The sequence below is a fragment of the Apodemus sylvaticus genome, chromosome 2 (assembly GCF_947179515.1).
Source record: "Apodemus sylvaticus chromosome 2, mApoSyl1.1, whole genome shotgun sequence".
Taxonomy (NCBI): domain Eukaryota; kingdom Metazoa; phylum Chordata; class Mammalia; order Rodentia; family Muridae; genus Apodemus; species Apodemus sylvaticus.
In genome coordinates this window covers 155,617,045-155,636,755 of record NC_067473.1, presented here as the reverse complement: position 1 = coordinate 155,636,755, position 19,711 = coordinate 155,617,045, and the positions used below count along the sequence as shown (strand labels likewise).

At 36.1% G+C, this 19,711-nt stretch overlaps 1 non-coding gene and 1 pseudogene across 1 annotated transcript; one reads left to right on the top strand and one right to left on the bottom strand.

Annotated features, from left to right (window-relative positions):
• Nucleotides 1-548: 548 nt before the first annotated feature.
• Nucleotides 549-19,431, top strand: LOC127678088 (vomeronasal type-2 receptor 26-like; annotated as a pseudogene).
• LOC127679559 (small nucleolar RNA SNORA17) lies at nt 13,618-13,749 on the bottom strand. Its single transcript, XR_007976854.1, has one exon. It is a non-coding gene; the product is annotated as a small nucleolar RNA SNORA17 (small nucleolar RNA).
• Nucleotides 19,432-19,711: the final 280 nt, after the last annotated feature.

The window sequence follows — 19,711 nt, the reverse complement described above, 5'->3', positions numbered from 1 at the left end:
CACACTGGTCAAAGAAAATGTTAAATCTAAAAAGTTCCTGACACAAAACTTCCAGGACATCTGGAAAATATGAAAAAAAAAACCCTAAAATTTATAGAAACAGAACAAGGTCCAAGATTCACAGATCAAAGGCCCAGAAAATATTTTCAACAGTATTATTGAAAATAATTCCCTTTACCTTGGGACCTTGAGAAGTCTCAGCTCACAGAGTGTATACACCCCACAGGTGTTTTAGAGGACTTCATACTAGTTCTTAATTATGTGTTTTCCTGCTGAGAATCAGGATTCTCATGTGCCAAGTGAGAGGTTCCTGAGCCTTTGGGGATTCACAGCTAAGAAGGTGCAAAGCAGATTATACTTCCAGGAACTGAGGAAGAGTTTGGATATTGGCGGATGTGTATCAAGACAAAACAATGCTTTATAAGTCTTATCCAAACAGACCAGACAGAATCATTTTTTTCAGTTTGTTGATGAGCAATCAGAGTCTTTTAATCCAAGATTCTCAACAAAACAGATTTCTGGATTTTAGCAATTATTTTTCAATTAGTATGAAATTACTCATTGCTTTCTCTCTTCTGATTTTTCTGATTGTATTCCAGGAACAAATTTGTTGTTTTTCCTTAAATTTACCTGCTTTACCTGGCTACTATCAAGATGGGGATTTTGTTATTGGAGGACTCTTTTCCCTTAGAGTGACTGCTGGAGACATTAGAAGTAGATTTGGCTTTAAAGACACAATCTATATACCAGAATTTGTTCATGCGTAAGTGCTCGAGTTCTCTCTTTAAAAAAAAAAATTGTTTCTGGATTTCATTCATATATATCAAACCTCCTCTATTACTTTCTCTCCAATGTTCAATACTTCTACTCTCAAGTTCATGGATTCTCTCTCTCTCTCTCTCTCTCTCTCTCTCTCTCCTCCTCCTCCTCCTCCTCCTCCTCCTCCTCCTCCTCCTCCTCCTCCTTCCTATCCTCTCCTCTCCTTCTCTTCTCTCCTCTCCTCTCCTCTCCTCTCCTCTCCTCTTCTCTTCTCTTCTCTGCTCTTATCTTCTCTACTTTGTCTCTCTCCTCTTCTCTCTCTTCTCCCCCCTCAAATCATGAGCTCTCTCTTGCTCACACTTTTTGATCTACTGAGTTCATTTAGGCATGACAGTACTGCAGCAGTGTAGGGCATCATCTAGAGTATATGTTTACTAGGGCAAACCACCTAATAAAACTGACTCTCCCAATTAATGGCCAAATGCCAATAACTACTCAGCCATGGCTGGCTATCTGTGTGTCTCTCCCATACTCATGCTGAATTCTTTTAAATATGTAAGAAAGTATTGAAAACACTTTTAATTTGAAGCAATTTTTCTTTGTTTTTATTAAGTGTACTTTACAAAAAATACAATATATTTTTCCTGCTTTAATAGACTTGATGCTATTTTTTTTCAGTTGCCATAGTTGATCTAATACATAGTTGATACTGTGTATTTTCCAGATGTTCATCCTCTTTGAAGACCATATAATATAGTATGTTTTGATGCTTGCTATTTCTCACATGATTTCCTGCTCAGTTTTGCTTTCTCAGACACAAATTGCACAGTAAGAACTTAAAATTGTACATTTGAAAGAATGTGGTGGTGCAAACCTTTAATCCCAGAACATGAGAAACAGAGACAGGAGAAACTCTGTAATTCTGAAGTTAACCTACTTTATACACTGGGTTTTTCTACAGTCTGGACCGAATAAGCAAGGTTCTGTCTCAAAATAAAATGCAAAAACAAAAACTGTAAATTTGATAATCAGTTGTACTATGAATCTTCTTTTTTAAGACTAACTGCTCTACATTTTTAATATAGAATATCCAACTTGTTTCTTGGATTATTGCGTATATTCTTTATATGGCTTAGACTATTAGGAAAAAAATCTAGAATTTGAAAGGAAGCATGGGGGGAACTGTAGAGAGAAAAGATAGGGAAGCAAATGATGTAATTATAATCTAATTAAAAATTAATATGAAAAAAGAACATAAAAATGGTCTTTCCAATTTTTTTCTTCTAGGGATCTAACCAAACATTACCAGCACATTTTGGCAATGGTTTTGGCCACAGAAAGAATCAACAAGGACCCAAATATTCTACTCAATATGGCACTGGGATTCTATCTCTTCAATGTTGACTTTACTGAGATGAGGGTCGTGGAAATTTCTATGGCTTTGCTCTCAGGAGCAAGCCCCCCAATTCCTAATTATAGCTGTAGGCCTGAGAAGACTGATAAGCTGGTTGCAGTGATAGGAGGCATTTCAACAGGAATATCAACTCAGATCTCCAGAGTTCTAAGTCTCTACAATGTCCCACAGGTATTCAAAGAATCCTGGCTCTTTAACATAGTAGGTTAAACATAGTAACATAGTAACAAATGCTGATTCATCTAGTAATTGTTATTGATGAGGTATGGAACTACTTAAAAATTTACTATTTAGTTATCATTTTTAACTCTAAATTTTAATTTATTCATAAGATAAAGTTATGTTTGTACAATAAATTAAATTTAAAAACCTTTAAATTTGAAAATATACAGATAAAGTAATGACAACTTGTATTCTTACTACTCCAAGAAAATTTTCTTTGCCGTGTAACATTGCTAATACTGTTATTCTTTCATATCAAGTTTGAGAGCATCACAAATCATGAGGACTATAATAATTCTATTTACATATCTTCACTGTCATTACTGGAGATATATTCCTGATTCTTTTAATGTGGATATCAGCACAGATTGCCAAATAACATTTATTTTTACAAAGAACCAATCCTCAGGCTTTCTGTGCCTGGATATTTGGGTTGTTTTAATGTTCCTCCATTAGAACAAAAGTTGTAATTTTTGTCTTTGCTTAAAATTCTTTCTGTTGATCAGTAATGATTTCTTATAAATAATGCTAGAGAGATAGCCTTTATAAGTCAAATGCATTTTAATTAGTAAAAATCTTGGAAAAGACTACTTAGAACTGTTTTAGTTTGCAAATAATAGTGATTCAGAACTTAAGGTTATCCACTATCCTCAGGGAAGTAACTTAAATCTTAGTAAAATGAATTTAGGCTGCTATGTTGATATATTTTTATTTTTAATTTTTACATATTTGTTTATTCTTGAGACAGGGTCTCACCATACAAACTTGCCTGGTCTGTGAGTTTATTTACTGGTCTTCTATTTGGTTTGTGCAAAGGTTTATCTTATGTCAACAGCTGGCTGCTATGTTACTATGGCTCAGTAGTATAATTTGAGATGTGATATATGAATTGTCATGTACCAGTACTCTCTATTTAGGATGGCTTTGTCCAATGAGGATCTTTGTGTTTCCATATGAACTTTAGAATTGCCTTTGTTAGTTTTATGAAGAGTGCCATAGGAAGGTTTATGAGAATTATGCTTAATAATATATCATTTTGGAATATTTTATAGTATTAATTCTGTCAATCTATATGTGTCCAAGTTCCTTCTGTCTTCTAGAGTCTTTTTAAATGTCTTTAAACTCTTCCCCTTTTTTGCTTAGTCTTATTCCTTGGTTCTTTATATATTTTATTTTATTACACATGGGTTTGCTCCCATGATTTCTTCCTCATTATTGATATATAGGAGGCTACTGGTTTGGATGTTTATTTTTTATACTGTTACATTGATTAAAGTGTCTATCATGTCTGGGAGTTTTCAGCCTTAACATTCCAGGAAGAGCCCAAAAGAAAACATTCAGACATAAACATGTCAAACACAAACAGTGATACTTTACTGTCTTATCTTGTATGTGTGCCTTTTCTTACAATAACCATTTGGTTTGGTGTGGTTTTTAAGATTTATTTATTTTATCTGTCTGCTGGCTTGGGTATTTCTTTTGGTTTTATTTATATATTTATTTTATGTGTACAAGTGTTTCTTCTACATGCACATTATGTGCAATACAAGTGTACCTAGTATCCATAGAGAAAGCCAAAATTAGTTGTTAGAACATCTGGATATAGAGTTACGGGTTGTTGTAAGCTGTCATAGGGGTGCTGAGAATGAAACCCAGGTCCTGTGCAGGAACAGTTCAAATTCTAACTACTGAGCTACTTCTCCTGCCTCTGTTACTTATTCCCATGATGAAAACACTTATGACTTGGATGCCCCTTTTGGTTAAGGATGCTTAACACTGTCAAAATGTTTATTAAACTTATGTTTCTTAAGTTTTGAGAACTGCCTGTTTATATAATTAACTGCTTTATTGATTTAATGATTCTTGGGGTTTTTTTTTATTTGTTTTGAAATTCAAGTTTAGCTATTCAACCTGTGGACATCAAACTGCCTATGGCCAATGATAGTTATGCACATGGCCCAATATTAAATGTACTCACAATATCTGAAGACATTTTTGTCATGTATTTTCCTAATTCACTTGCAAACTTCTAAAGTGTGAACTATGGAGCTGGCAATGCTGTGCTGATGATCATGGTTTAAGCCCTTTATCATGTTGGCATATTTATTTTGAGTTATTCTGTGTAGAATAAGTAAACCATCTCTAGTGTATGTAAGTGAATCCCTAACATAAAGATCATTCCAACTTTATATATGACAGATAATCCTTTCTTTCCATTTCTTCTCTTATCCAGCCTGTATGCTGTATGTCTGTTCTCAACCAGTTCTGTGTGTTAGGTCCCACATCTTTCTTTCTTAGTTAACCCATTATCAGAGTTTATTAATATAAAAAAGTATCATTTTGTATCATCTATTTAAATTACTTACTTTTGTGCATTTACTAAATATTGAATATTTCGTTAACCTGCTATTTCCTTCCTCAGAGTAGTCATGTTTATTTCATTTTGTGATTTTTTTCTTTCCTATTTGTCCTCCTTCTCCCTACCCACTCCGCTCTTCCAATCAATTAAAATAAATTGAGTGTCTGAATCCAATTGTCATGATAATGTATGGAATAAGTGAAATGTTCACTAAACATCCAAACTCTGATTCCTGGTTAGAAGTCAGTGAATGGAGCCAGGGTATGAGCTGAGGTTTATGGCATGACCTAGTGGGCATCTCATTTTAGGAGATTATTATTTAAGGAATTTGTGTGGAAAGTGGAATCAAGTCCCAATCTGAGCCATGGGACACCATGATATGCCAATACCACAAGTGTAGTGATAGAGAGAAGATTTGGTTAAGGCAGACTGATAGTGTTGGTCAAACCTTGGAAATATATTCCTTGACAAAAGAAAGAATCATTAAAGAGCATATTTTAGAAAAAGTTTTATTTCATGCTGCTATTAGATTAAGTAAGGTGGATTTTGATAATTATTCATTTGATACAGAAGATTAGGTAACTAATGATCTAGTCTACCCCCCCACCACAGAGGAGATGCCCTAAAGTGCATAGGAATGACAGTGTAGACAACTCAATTGATGTTTCCTTCTAAGAAGGATAGCAAGATGAGGGAAGTAAACAAAGGGTCCTGTTAAAGAGAGACTTTTCAACATTCATTGAGGTAGATAATCAGTCTTCTATCTTAAGCAAGCTTACTTTAGGGTAGTTGACTACAGATTAAGCATTACAGAAAGAAAATAAACAAAGGAACTTCAAGAGAAATACAGAGTTTACTAGGGAATTTTAAAATACATCACAAATTCCTTTTTATTGGTTAATTAGTTATGGATTTGTGACTTCAAGTAAAATGGCTTTTAGTGTTAATGTTTCTTCACTTACATTTTCAGGAAGAAAAAAATATTTGGTATGGGAAATGACAGATATGCAAATGCTCTTGTTGACTCGTATCATCTGAAATGAGAGAATGAGATAGATACTCTATGGCCATGATAGATTTTATAGAGTGTAAGAAAAAGATACTTTTCCTGTGAGCAGTGACTAGAAAGTGGTGGATCGTAGGTAACAAATTTGGATTTCTTAGCAAAATTATCTAATTGTTTTATTTCCCCTAGAGTGTATTAAGAGAAGAGGTAAATGAAATCATTTGAGAATGAACATAATTGTATTGTGTTAAGTAGTAACTTTCTGTTTAGATCAGCTATGCTCCTTTTGACCAGAGTCTTGGGACCAGAGTCCAGCTCCACTCTCCTTACCAATTTCCTATGCACACAGCATCTCTGTATCAGGGAATTATTCAACTGCTGCTATACTTTACTTGGGTCTGGGTTGGCCTGGTTATCCCAGATGATATGAGGGGAGAACTCTTCCTCAGGGACATAACAGAGGAAATGACCAACTGTGGACTTTGTGTTGCATTTCCAGAAAAGGTTCCAGAATTTCCTGCTAAGGACACAGTAAACAGGGAACTTTTTATGGAAAGATTCACATTGACACATGTTATTGTTGCATTTGGCGACACATACTCTCTTTTGAGATTTGTCTATAACATCTTTTTCAATATTCCTTTTGGTAATGTCTGGATCACAACTTCTGATTGGGATATCTCTACATTACCCTTTGACCAAAATCTAGGTTATACATACTTTGGTGGAGGATTATCATTTTCTGTTCGCATGGATCAAATTCTGGGATTCAAAGATTTTCTCAGAAGTGTTCAACCTAGAAAATACCCTCATGATATCTTTATCCAAGATGTGTGGTCAATCTTATTTGAATGTTCATATCTTGATCAGCATGGAATTATGGAGCTAAGTCAATGTGAGAAAATGGCAGCCTGAGCACACGACCACTGCATGTTTGGGATTTGAATACCTTACTCTCAAGCTACAAAGTCCATGCAGCTGTGTATGCCATTGCCCATGCACTCCATGAGGAGCTGTCACTGAGAATGGAAGGAGACTCACTCCATAAAGATGTACCCTGGGCTCCTCTCCCTTGGAAGGGAGCAATAGCTGGTCTTGTGTTTTCCTAGGATATTTGGCCCAGGCTTGTATGTTTTGATTTATGATCTTTTCTAGTTAGTGTTAGAAAAATGTTTCTTTTGCTAGTATATTTCTTTAGGTTACTGTCACCTTTCTCAATAGATTTAAGTTTCCTTCAGTAAACATTGTGTTCAGTAAATAATGATGTTAGAGAAAAAATAAAGAAAACTACATCATAGTGTTTAAATCTGAGTTAATATTACTATCAGAAAACAACACATGTGTGATGCTGAAAATGGTTATCTTATTTTAAGCATATTCAAACAATAATATTTATTTCCTTTGATTATCATATATTCTTTTATTACTGCTTTTAATGTTCTGTGAAGAAATTATAATATACAGAGACTTGTACAAGTATAAATATGGCATATGTTAAGGGTTTTTAGGCACATTTGATACCAATAGCTTGTTTTGATTTGTTTTGTTAAACAGATCTTAGAAAGAACAAGTAGCTCTATAAGGCTAGACATTATCATCATGATTGTTATCCAAAATGTTGGGGTTTGAAGCAGAAGGATTATGAGTTTGAAGCTTTCCTGGGCTTTATAGACAGAACTTGTCTTTAAAGTCAGATCCCAAACCCAAATGAAACAAAAGCAGGTTCTTCAAAATGAAGCAGGATTGCATGGGGTACACTATCACATCATATGAACTCTCTACATGTTTCCTGCTCTGCACCTGCTTATCTTTTCCATAGATATTGCACTTCTAACAATTTAGATTCTTAGGTTTGTCGGTGCCTAGTATCTTCAGTTTTTGTTTGTTTGTTTTTTTATATTTTGTATATTATTTCTCTGCCAAATGTAGAGTTGATCTAAATCATTTCTAGTATGTTGACTGTCATTTTTGACATTTTGAAGTTGTCCATTGCCTTCTAGAAGCCTTTTTTGTTTCATTAGGTCTCATTTATTAAATTGTTGATCTTAGTATTTACACCATCTATGCTCAGTTTAGGAAATTGTCCTCTGTGCCAATGTGTTCAAGGATATTCCCTTATTTTCCTTACATCTTGTTCACTGTGTCTGCTTTAATGTGATTGTTAATTGGCCTTGAGTTTTGTGCAGGATGATAAATATGGATTGATTTAATTCTTCAAAATAAAGATATCCAGTTGGAAGAGCATCATTTGTTAAAGATGCTTTCTTCTTTCTTCTTCCATTGTGTATTTCTGGCTTTATTTTATATAAAAAATTAAGTGTCCATAGGTATGTGAATTTATTTCTAGACCTTTAATTTGATTCTATTGTTAAACATAAGTATATTTATGAAAATACTTTGTGGTCTTTGTTATTATAACACTGTGGTACAATTTAAAGTTAGGGATTGTGATACCTCTGGGAGTTCTTTTACTGTTCATTATCTTAATTCAACTGCTCCATGAGTATGGGAATTCTTTCCATCTTCAGATATCTTCTTCTGTTTCTACTTTCAAAGACTTAAAGTTTTATCATGTAAGTCTTTTGCTCACTTCACTTATCTACCTCAAAATATTTTATATTGTTTGTGGCTACTAAGAAGTGTTTTTTTTTTCTGAAAATTTTTTCTCAGTCTGTTTGTAATTTGTATATTGGAAGGTTACTACTTTTTTTTTAGTTAATCTTGTGTCCAGCCACATCGATGGAAACATTTTTATCAGACATAGAAGTTCCCTGGTAGGGGTTACTTATGTATACTATCATATCATCTGCAAATAATGATCTTGAAATTTTATTTTCAAATTTGTTTCCCCTAATCTCCTTTGGCTATCTTATTGCTGTAATATCCATTTGGTATATAACATCTGTTATCCCCAGTATTTGTTGAGGTTTTGCCTGGTGTTTGTGTGTGTGTGTGTGTGTGTGTGTGTGTGTGTGTGTGTGTGTGATATGTCTATGTCTACTACTGATACTACTGATACCATGGATTAGCCCTATGGTACATTTTTGATATATGGAACAATAATGAAAGCCACAGGAACATACAGTTAGGGAAAGAAAGGGAAGTTAGAGCCATCAGGTTATTTATAATTCAGTGACTTATAGTGAAAGTTCTGACCATTATTTTCCATGTTTAGCTCCATCCATTCTTACAAAAGGACCAACTTTGGAGAAGCTCCAATGAGGAGAATGTGAACAAGGAAATTTCAACAACTGAGCTTGACATCTTTAATTACCAGTCTCTGCAGAGTGGTACCAAAGCTCAAGGGAAAGGTGGCGAGTTTATCTTTGAATCTCACAATGCTCAACATTTTCCCTAAATTACAAACTCATAACTTGGGGTGAACACCGAACTAATGTGAGTATCTTAGAAATCAGCACGTGTGTTGTCCTCAGATTGGAATTCCTATGAGAACAGGGTTGGCAGAAGTTATAAGCTTTTGATCTAAGAAGAGCAAAAATAGGTAATTGCCCAAAGCCATAATCTTCTGGTCCCAGAAAAGCAAGAGAGAGTTAAATCACCAGAAGTCAACAGCATCTGGCCCCAGAACAGTAAGAGAGAGTTAATGGGCAGAAGTTATTAACCTTTGGCCTTCATCTCATTGGGTTCCACCTCAGTACCTGACCTTTGGTGTGAGAAACCAACAAGTTTTCTCTTTCTTTTCTTATACGGGATTGGTGTATCCTCTTTCTGAGTCACTCTGTCAAATCTTTCTCTGATTCATCACTTTGTCTGCCCCACAATTAGAAGTTATTTTCAAACACAGGTGCTTCCTTCTACACACAAACTTTACCTTTTATGTTTGGGATTAAAGATGTGTATTCAGGGCTGAGCCATACTACCATTAGAAACAGTTTTTTTTTCTTCCAGTAAATAACACAATCTCAGGATTCACAGTGTAATTAAATATCCTGTGACAGGTATTTCTAGATTTGAATATTAATGCTATATGCACATCGATCCCCTTATTGTTGGAATTGTTCACCCTGAACATCTCAGTGATGTGACAAAATGAAGTGATACATATTAATGGGAAACATAATGGTCTTCAAGGGACCCAATAAGTTTTCTCCAATGTAAGACACTGGACATATCAACCACTCCAACTCAGGTCTCTTGTTCAGTAATTTGGCAGCACAATATAGGAACCCATACTATTTATAGATACATTTTTATTTGGTTACAGTTTGGTGGGTTTTGTTTTCCTTTGTTTTTATTTTTGTGCTATTGTATTTTATTTTCTAGGTTTTGGATGATTGATGTTTTATTGGTATTTTGATTTGTTCATTGAGAAAGAACTTAAATTTGGGTGGGTAGGGAAGTGGATATTATCTGGACAGACTTGTCGAAAGGAAGGATATAATAAATCTATAAAGAAAGTTTAAAAATTGTTTTAAATATAATAAAATATATTATATAAAAATAAAAATAATAGGTCAATGAAATAAAATAAAGCAAAGGAAGAAAGAGAAAGAAACACGTTGGTCTCACATTCTCTAAATACCTCCTAAAAGCATGATCTTTCTTGGTTGCCACAGTACAGAGATGTCTTGCTGAACTTTGCCATCTGGATGTTAATACTGAATGTCATGTATTGACTGCCTTCCCTCCTCTCATGTCTCCTATACAGACTCCTTTATCTGTTTGCAGTCAAAGTTGTCCACTTGGATTTAGGAAAACACCTATTGAAGGGAAACCATTCTGTTGTTTTGATTGTGTTCCATGTCCAGATGGAGAGATTATAAATGAAACAGGTATTACTAAAATGAATATGAATGTGGAAATTTTTGGAAATAACTCTGAATTTGGAAATCTCTAGAAATGGTTCTGAATGTGGGCATGATTGACAACATGGCAAGGGTGAGCAACCCAAAACCTGAAAACACATTTACAATTATATAGCTAACTCCTAATACTTTAAAACAAGTGCTTTCTGGGGTAGAGACAGCACACAGTTTTCATCCCAACACTTAGTAGGTGATCTCTGAGTTCAAGGTCAGCCTGGCCTATAGACTGAGTTCCAGGATGCTAGAACTGCACAGAGAAACCCCTCTCTTCAAAAATCAACCAACTTGATTTTGACCCAGTCATTTTTGTTACTGTTGTTTGTTTATTGGATGGTTGGTCTGTTTGTTTTATTAGCTATACTTCCCATATCAGTCTCATACCTCTGGGCTCCAGCAATCTTCCACACTCAGCTTCCTGGGTAACTAAGACCACAGGTATATGTTCCTGCATCTGGCTCTGCTTTGTCTTCTTCATTGAGTTCAGTTTCTTTTCTTTGTACACCTGCTTTTCACCAATGGTTCTATTACTGCTTTAGAGGTAGCAAAGAGTAAAGTTAGCATTCCTTGAACACTGTAAACTATGAGCAATGAAGTTAGAGCTCCTCATATACCCTAAACCATTAGCAGTCCCTGTATACCCTAAAAGTGGTTAAAGCTAGTGCTCCCTGGATAGCCTAAGAGTGCTTTATGGCCTTGTTTCACATTTACAATAAATATTGATTATAATCAAAATTTTACTCACAAGGAAATTAAACTTCAGAGAAAAACATATAAATTGCCTATATCCATGCAACCTAGAGACAGCTGAGGCAAAAATAGTGATTTGTCAAATGAGAGGAACTTCTAAAAATATTGTATCAGAGTGATCTTGATGGTAGCTATACTGCTCCTTTCCTGAGATCCTGGGATGTGTTTGAGACATTTTCTATGGCGACTAGTAGATGCTCCATAAATACTTGCTTACTGACTACATAAGTATTTACAGTATGACTTAATATTTTTCCTTTGAAAGTACTTTGATTCTTGTGGGAGCTCTCATTTTACTTTTCCTGGTACTGTAAGCTAGCATGAGGACACTGTACAAACATGCACTGAGAGATCCTGAAAGATGAGTGATATGCAAAGTTGTTATGATATGTGGGGCTGTGAGTAATGTATAAGGATGCTCCACCCACTGTTCTCTGACTGTCCAGCTGTCACTTCTGCCTCAAAATGATTCTAATTGCAAAGCCTCCACAGAGCACAACAGCAATGCTTTCGTGTTCTGACTTCTCATCTACCATATTTTTTGAAGCATGTATTTTGCCATGCCCATGTTACTCTCTTGAATAAAATTTTTATCTATCAAACACTGGTTAAGATAAGGTCAATTTTGTTTTTTGGTGGGAAAGTAATTGTCAGACTATGTCCTGAGTGCTGGGCTTGCAGACAAAAACCATGAAGCCCTTGATCTTTATTCTTTTAAGTTACCTTCTTATTGCTTCTTTGTGAATTTCATATCACACACCCAAATTCTGCTCATCTTCCCCTCCCCTTGTGTCTACCCTCCACCCTTGCAACCTCGTTCTGACCCAATAGAAAAAAGTCTCATTGTGGAAGCTGTAAATATATTACAGTGAGTTCGATGTTATACTCTTTTTTCCTTTTTTTCTTTATTGATATATTTTTTATTTATATTTCAAATGATTTCCCCTCTTCTGGGTCCCCACTCCTCGCAAGTTCCATAAGCCCTCTTCCCTCCCCCTGTTCCTCCATCTACCCCTTCCCACTTATCTGTTCTGGAATTCCCCTATACTCTTGCACTGAGTCTTTCCAGAACCAGGGGCCACTCCTTCATTCTTTTTGGAACTCATTTAATATGTGGATTATGTCTTGGGTATTCAAAGTTTCTAGGCTAATATCCACTTATCAGTGCATGCATACCATGATTGATCTTTGTTATACTCTTATGTCTACGCTTTTTGCTTGCCAATGTTCTTTGCATTCAAATGCTCATTGCGAAGGCTTGTTGGCCTGCTATGAACCTCTGGCTTCTGCTAATCTATGGTGACTGAAACCTCACCAGGACTCCATTTGGCTATCATGTTATAATCCTGTGTCATAGATATCCTGTAATTTTAGATATGAAAAACTAGCCCCTTCATGGACTGTGAGGTAAATGTTGGAGTAGGCCAATTCAAAGGCCTGAATCTGTGCCTAAGAGGTAGCTAAGTTGGTCAGCCCACTGGATTTCAACTTTGATGCCCCCAGGTCCAGTTCATAAACAACCCCTGATACCAGGGCCAGCTCTACCCTGCTGCCCAGGTCAGGTTCAGGGACTGCTGTCTCAAGTGCTGCAGCTGGTGACAGACATTGACAGTTCTACTCTCACAATCCCAGGAGCAGCTCTTCTGCCTGCCATAGATGGTAAGGAACAAGGGAGGGTAGGAGGGAGTCTCTCCTTGGTTAGCACCAATGGCCAGCATATAAGAATCAGTGATGGTTCTACGACACTCACGTTCTTGGAGCTGGGTCACCTATAACCCCGACATCTAGGCCCGGCTATACTATGTTGACAAGGCAAGGTTCAGGGCCTGTTCTTCTGAGTCCTGCAGCAGGTAAGGGGTATGGACAGCTCTCCTGCTCTGATAACCATGGGGCTAGCACTCTGACCTGCCATAGGTCACAAGAGGCAATGAAGAGGGTATTAGTATATCACTTATGTCACTGCCAGTCAAGTGTCTGACCAGCTGTCTGATGCTCATGCCCTTGTGACTGATGTCTAATGCTCCCAGCCAACAGGGTCAGATCTATCATGCTTCCCAGGGGAGGTATAGGGATCATTCTCCTGAGTGCCATAGCTAGTGAAGGGCTTATATCAAGCTCATTCCTCAACTAGCCTAAGTGGCATCTTCCCAGGATTGTCTGTCTTGAACTGACTCCAGCTGGGGCCTCTCAGTCCCAGAAAGGCATCTTCTTGTCTTGGGACTCAGAGTCATTGAGGTTTATGCAGCACTGGACTGGTGGTCATCTCAGGCTCCTTTATCCAATGAGTGTTAAGCTACTAACCATTCAGATGTTCCTAGGTCAGAACACTGAGTGTAGATTTAACCATTCTCCTCTCTGCCACCTAAATGTATACATGTTATACAGTGGCCACACCTGCAATCCTTCTAAGAGCAGTCCTTGCTGTGTAGTCTTACCAACTTCAAATGAAACCTGTTTTTCTTTCTTTCTTGGCTTTTGTTTTTTCTTTAGAAAAGTAATACATTGATTTAAATAAGTAAAATGAAAGAAAATATATCCATACAAATACTCTTCAGGGATACCATCTTTTTTTATAAATGCCTTTAGTTTTATTTAATATGCTTGTGACAATTTTTTCCTCTCCATCCCATAGCAGTACTTTCTGAGCTATCAACAATATTTACTAGTATATATGACTGAATCTCCTTTCTTTCAATTCTAACATCTTCAAAGTATAACATATCCTTTGTACTTAGACACTTATACATTTCATAATCTAAAACAATAATTTTTATGCTTTTTATAAATATTTTGAATTTTACAAAACCAGTCTGCAAATGTACAAATTAATATTTACTGAAAATCAGATTAATTGGGTGATTAATCTACTGTATTAAATAATTCTAAGCAAAATATTTCTATCATCATTATGCATTTAGCACACTTTTTGTGCTGCAAATTGAACTTATCGCCTTGAAATGTGCTAGGCATGTATTCTAGACTCAGCTGCATCCATAGACTACACAATTGTCATCATGAAAATGTTTCATTACACGAGCTAAATTTAATTAGGGCTTAACACATACCTTTGAAAATACATTCAGACTGGGCTTTATGGCCCACTCCGGTTTCAGTGGTTACTAATACTTCATTATATCCTTTTTAGAATGTTCAATATATTCTCTTGTAATAAAAGCACTAAGCTAACCTCAGTCAAGGCCTTTATATTGAAAATCAGATACCCACAGAACATTTGCACCCCTGCAATTCCATTGTAACTCCTGCCAGTACAGGATAAGGCAACCTATTACCTCCAGAGGATGCTTGATGGGCCTATGCATCAGGACTCCTGCTTGCATTCAGAACCTAGTCCTAAATATATCATCTGATTTCCACATCCTGGTATAGCCATTCACCATTAATATCACTAGGTGAAAAGCTTTGCAGTGACTGCTGTGTCTACTCAGCTGGCACAGGAGCTTCAGCACTAATACTGCAAGATAAGAATCACAGAACCATATGTATTGCAATAAATGATATAAGAGAAACAGAAAAAAATCTATTAATGCCCTACAAGACACTCCTTTCTCTAGCTAAATTAGCTTTACAAAATAGAGGAAGCTTAAAATTATTATTTCTTCAGTAAGGTAGCTATGTGTATGTAGCTTTGGAGGAAAAAATACTATGTTTGTGCTGATCATTGTAGGGTAGTCAGAAAAACTATGGCTCAGTTTAAAAACAGATAAAATGATAGTAAATTACAAAAATAATCAATCAAACAAACAAAACATCAGCCTCAGGGCTGTTATGAGTCCCTCTTCAGCTGGTCCCCTTGGTTGACCACGTTTTCCTTGGTTTGGACTATCCTTGATTTCTGGACCCTGTATAATTACTGCAATAGTCAAGTTTGTTAAAAATAAATTTCCACTGTTCAATCAGTTGTTTTCAAACAATACCAGACACTAAAAACATCTCAAGGACTCAAGATGGCCTAGTACTCAGAAAGGAAGCATTTGTCTTTTTCTTTTCATTATCTCAGATATATACTAGAAGAAAAAATTTAAAGGTTCATTAACTTGAAATTTTTAGAAGGTTACAATATTAAATAGTTAAAAATCACTGTATTTTAACATTCATCCCCTCTTTTCAGTTTGCCCAACTCTGATAATCTTCCAGCAGAGTTTGCTCAATCAAATACTCTGCTGTCCTGACACTGGCTTCAGGCCAAACTAAACTAAACTGGAAACTTATGTCCTGTTATATAAGTCCCTCTGTAGAGCATACTTTTGGGTTAAAATTTTTTATCTCAATATTGACAGAGCTTCAATTCAAAACTGACATTTAAGGCTCAAAACTCAACAGGAATTGAAATTCAGGCTAAAAACTGATACAGTTAATTATGATTTAAAGTTTTATTTAGTCGTCTGTTTTATGTTTGCCAAGTATAGTTTAAAACAGATAATTAAAACAGACAAAGATTGTTTAACTCAGATATCCTAGATAGATACTGGCTCTCCAACCAGAGACATGCTAAATATGGTATTTAATATGTTTAAACGCACTATAAGAGACAGAGATGCCCAATATTTAACAATACCCCTCTAAGGTTTCCAAGAAGGAAAAGACACAGTGACAAACGTCACCATTAGGATAGTGGCACTGGAGCCACTGGGATTAACTGCCTAAATGCTTACTCTAATGGCAGGACCTAGTTTAAACAGTAAACAAACAAAGAACTTCTGGAGAGTTGATTGACAAACTGAGGTCATTTCTCCCAAGTTTCTGCTTCTCAGGAGGGAATCTCAGATTTGTCAGACCTGGCAGCTGAAGATTGATCTTACCTAGAGACCTGTATCCCCACGAAAGCCATCAACATCACAGGAGCCTAAGGGGATGTCCATTATAGTTATCGATAAATCTGTCATTTTTGATTGATATATATGGTCAGTTAATGGCAATTTACCCTTCTTCAATTTCTGATTGTATTGGTGGCTACTGATAGCTTACTATCTGGACAACAGGCAACTAGCTCCTTACATCAAGATAATCCACTACTATGTTAGTTTATTAGTTAATTTGTTAATTGGTTAATGGACTAATGAGTTTAAACCACTAGGTCAAAAGATATACTCTTTAAAATAAAAAAGAAGAGTGAACAGAAATGAGAGCTAAGCACTCTGACTTAGGTTAATGACTGTGAAGAAACCACAATCCCTTTAACCAACCTGTGTATACCCCTGGAAAGAGCTGATTTGAACTGCACATTGGAAGAGAAATTAATAGTATAGATTTATCAATACTGTTAGTTTTGGATTTTTTTGTGTGTGACATGGAGACTCAGAGTTGAATATATAATTGTTTTTGCTCCTTCCTTCTTTTTTCTTTTCTCTTTTCCTTTTTTTCTTTTCTTTCCTTTCCTTTCCTCTCCTCTCCTCTTTTTCTCTTCTCTTCTTCCCCTCACCTCTTTTCCCCTCCCCTCCCCTCCCCTCTCCCCTCCCCTCCCCTCTCCTCACCCCTCCCCTCTCCTCTCCTCTCTTCTGTTTTCTTCTCTTCTTTCTTCTCCTATCCTGTTCTTTTTTAATTTTTCTCTTCTCTTCTTTCCTCTCCTCTCCTCTTCTTTTTTATTTTTTCTCTTCTCTTCCCTTCTCTTCTCTTCCCTTCCCTTCCCTTCCCTTCCCTTCCCTTCCCTTCCCTTCCCTTCCCTTCCCTTCCCTTCCCTTCTCTTCTCTTCTCTTCTCTTCTCTTCTCTTCTCTTCTCTTCTCTTCTCTTCCTTTCTTTTCTTTTCTTTTCTTTTCTTTTTATACAAGGCCTCAGTGGGAAATTCTGCCTGGCCTAGAATGTATATGTAGACCAGGCTGACTAGTAATCCTCCTGTTTTTGTCTGATGAGTACTAGAACTACAGGTGTGTTCAGGAGTGCTGTGCCTTGCTGTAATTATTTTCCTAGTTAAAGACGGGTTACATGCACAGGTCCTTCAGAGTCAATGAAGTCTAAGCTTAGTGAATAAGACTTTCCTATTCCACTGTGTTTATTGTGAATACTCAGACTTTCCTTTAATATACCTTGTTTTAAAAAGATATATGAATAAATTATTAATATTTTTCTGTAAAAATACAAAAAAAACCTCAAATAGCATAAATGCATGTACTAAATATACATTGAAAATTAAGTGCAAAATTATTTTTTCTATAAGAAACTTCTAATCAGAATCCAATCAAGGACTTTAAGGAATTCACAAAAACATGTATTTCTTATCATAAGAGAATACTAATCATCTCAAAAAGGTATTGCCTTCAGTGTTATTTCTAAAATATTGATATATCCTTTCATGAAAGAAACAAAATTAAATACCACAGTTCCTAAACATAAATGTCATAAAATGCTAGGAAGTTCTACTTTCTTGAACTTCCACAATAACAATCAAGGGCTTATCAAGGATCATTATGGACTACAAGGCAGAAGGATTGTAAGAGCCAAGAGGTAACATATATAATGAAGTAGGTGACAGAATCCTTGACCACATATCCACACAGAGGCAAGTACCAGATCAAGCCAGACAAAAATCCATTGATAGATAGAAGATGAGCTCATGATGTCCCAGCCCTAGAAAAAAACTTTTGGCAATTGAGGGCTGCTGGAGAGAAAGTGTCAGTTTCTTTGGATATGGACACACACAGCATTAAGTGAACACGGTGGGTTAAAAAAATGAAAGCACATAAAGTTGGAAGAAAAAGATTGTTGGAGGGGGAGAAAGATGTGATAGATGAAGAAATTGCTGGTAGATTTTATCAAAACAAATTATTTGCATGAATGAAATTTTCAAGCAATAAAAAGATGTTTAATGAAGACAATGAAAAAGGAAAGAACAAGACTAAAAGCTTGAAAGAGTATTTTTTCTCTTCCTTTCATATGTAATCAAATGTTTTTTTCATATTATCTGATTTCCCCTCCTTTCATTTTAAGATTTCTGATTCTCTTATATTGTCCATGTCTACTCATGTTCTGATTATTTTATGGATACAAGTGTATATGCATGTTTCTCTCATGAAAGAAAAATTAACTAATTCATCTATTATTTTTCAGTCTGTCGCTGGTTCAGTGAATGTAACCAGGGACATTTCCTTCAAAATTCAATAATTGTTCTGCACAAGATATACATCCCATACATACATCTAGGGAGCTGACCAGTGGAATATAATAAACCAATCTGCCTGCCTTTCAGATATGAATCAATGCATCAAGTGTACTGAAGATCAGTATTCAAATAAGCAAAAGAATCAGTGTCTTTCTAAAAGTATGGCATTTTTGTCCCATGAAGATACTCTGGGAGCTGTTTGCTTCTCCCTGGCCATAATTTTATCTGCCTTTTCAGCCATGATTTTAGGATTATTTATCCGCTATCGAGGCACACCCATTGTCAGAGCAAATAACAGAAATCTCAGTTATCTCCTCCTTGTTTTTCTAATGCTCTGTTTCTTTTGCTCATTGCTATTCATTGGCCAACCTAGAACAGTTAATTGTATCTTGAGACAAATGATTTTTGGGGTTGTATTTTCCATTGCGGTTTCTGCTATCTTGGCAAAGACTTTCATTGTGGTTGTGATCTTCAAAGCCATCAAACCAGGAAGTACCTTCCAAATGTGGATGGTGACAAGACTCTCAAATGCTATAGTCTGCTGTGGTTCCATCATTCAAGTGTGCATCTGTGCAATCTGGGTGGGAACATATCCCCCTTTCCCTGATGTTGACATGCAGTCAGAGCTTGGTCAAATCATCCTCTGTTGTAATGAGGGTTCCACCCTTGCTTTCTATTGTGTTCTGGGGTACTTGGGATTTCTGGTCAGTCTGAGCTTGCTTATTGCTTTTCTGGCAAGAAGGCTACCTGACAGCTTCAATGAGGCAAAAATGATCACATTTAGCATGATGGTTTTCTGTAGTGTGTGGATTTCTTTTGTACCCACTTACCTGAGCTCCAAGGCAAAACCATGGTGGCAGTGGAAATTCTTTCAAATCTGGCTTCTGGCTTCTAGTGCTGGCTTACTGGGCTGTATATTTCTTCCCAAATGCTATGTGATCCTACTGAGATCAGGTGATGTTTCGAGAACGAGGTTTATTTAAATGACTTCCTCCTTACGGCAAAGGAATTGTTTGTGATTTGTATGAAATGAACCATGTAGAAATAAAGATTCAAAAGAGTAGTGTGAAGTTAATGCATTTCACTAAACAGTGGCAATTATTATCTAATCATGTGTCCCTGCTATCTTTGTAAACAACCAGTCACAGCCATTGACAGTGACCACAGGTTAGATAGTTGCCAACTAGAGGTGACTTTCTGTGTGTTTCTTTAAATCACAGTTTTCTCATTTTTCAAAGTCATTTAACAGGACTGAGGAAGGTT